This window comes from Vombatus ursinus, unplaced genomic scaffold, assembly GCF_900497805.2.
Source record: "Vombatus ursinus unplaced genomic scaffold, bare-nosed wombat genome assembly UNPS02014811.1, whole genome shotgun sequence".
NCBI classification, from domain to species: Eukaryota; Metazoa; Chordata; class Mammalia; order Diprotodontia; family Vombatidae; genus Vombatus; species Vombatus ursinus.
In genome coordinates, this window is record NW_020954589.1 from 15,949,571 (window position 1) to 15,951,253 (window position 1,683).

At 36.5% G+C, this 1,683-nt stretch overlaps 1 protein-coding gene across 2 annotated transcripts in view; it reads right to left on the minus strand.

Annotated features, from left to right (window-relative positions):
* The window catches only part of BTBD9 (BTB domain containing 9), a 501,893-nt gene that overhangs the window by 458,074 nt on the left and 42,136 nt on the right, over window positions 1-1,683 (minus strand). The gene's annotated exons all lie outside the window — the stretch shown is intronic.

The following is a 1,683-nucleotide window of genomic DNA, read 5'->3' on the forward strand; positions in this document are numbered from 1 at the left end:
TGTTCTCCTGGTTCTGCTCACTTCATTCAACATCAATCCATACAAGTCTTTGCAGGTTTTTCTGAAGTCCTCCTGCTCATCATTTCTTACAGCACAATAGTATTTCCTTACATTCATATACCACAAGTTGTTCAGCCATTCCCCAATTGATGGGCATTCCATCAATTTCAAATTCTTTGCCACCACAAAGAGTTGCTATAAATATTTTTGTACATGTGGGTCATTTTCCCATTTTTATGATCTCTTTGGGATACAGCCCTAGAAGTGCTATTGCTGGGTCAAAGGATATGAATATTTTTATAGCCCTTTGAGCATAGTTCCAAATTGTTCTCCAAAATGGCTGGAGCAGTTCACAACTCCACCAACAATGCACTAATGTTCCAATTATCCCACATCTTCTCCAACATTTATCATATTCCTGTTTTGTCATGTTAGCCAATCTGATAGGTGTGATGGGATACCTCAGAGTTGTTTTGATTTGCATTTCTCTAATCAATAGTGATTTAGAGCATTTTTTCATATGACTACAGATGGCTTTAATTTCTTCATCTGAGAACTGCCTGTTATATCCTTTGACCATTTCTCAATTGGGTTATATTCTTATAAATTTGACTTAATTCTCTATATATTTTAGAAATGAGGCCCTTATCAGAGACAGTGGTTGTAAAAATTATTTTTTTTCTTGCTGTTGGGCTTTGTTGCTAAAAATAGAAATGCCAATGATTTATGTGGGTTTATTTTATAGCCTGCAACTTTGCTAAAGTTGTCTATTATTTCAAGTAGTTTTTTACTTGATTCTCTAGGATTCTCTAAGTATATCATCATATCATCTACAAAGAGTGATAGCTTTGTTTATTCTTTGCCTATTCTAATACCTTCAATTTCTTTTTCTTCTCTTATTGCTAAAGCTAATGTTTCCAGTACCATATTGAAATTGTCCCTGTATTTTCTGTGACTTTGTCCCAACATCCTCTGTGCCTAATTGAAGTATGATTACCACTTCACTCCTACTGTCCCAAAGAACCAGGTGTGCAGGTTTCATAAATTAGAAGTTTAGTGTTTCAGGTAGGATTTAAACTCAGGTCTACTCTATCTACTAAGGCATACCATACTATCTCTTAAGCTTCATCCAGACTACAGAAAATTTCTCCAGTCTTTATCTGTCTATCTTCCATACTGGTCAGAAGAAGTGAAAATAAGTGGAAATAAAGCATGCCTTTCCTTCTCTCAACACAGAGAAATACATTCCACTTCCACTACAAGAGAATAAAACTCATAAAAATAATATATAGTATTTTTTTGTCCAATTCCATTTTGGAAGGAAAACAATGGTCTTATTTTTTGTGATCCATTCATTGCCTAATAACACTATAAGAATCTCATTTATAAACAGTGCTAGGTGGTATAATGGATAGAACACCAGGTAACCTGAGTTAGAATCTTGCCACAGACACTTATTAGCTGTGGGACCCTGGACAAGTCACTTAACCCTGTTTGCCTCAGTTCCTCATCTGTAAAATAAACTGGAGAAGGAAATGACAACCACTCCAGCATTTTTGGCAAGAAAATCCTAAGTGGAGTCACAAAGAGTTGGACATGGGGCAGCTAGGTGGCGCAGTGGATAGAGCACGGACCCTGGAGTCCGGAGGACCCAAGTTCAAAACTGGCCTCAGACACATAACA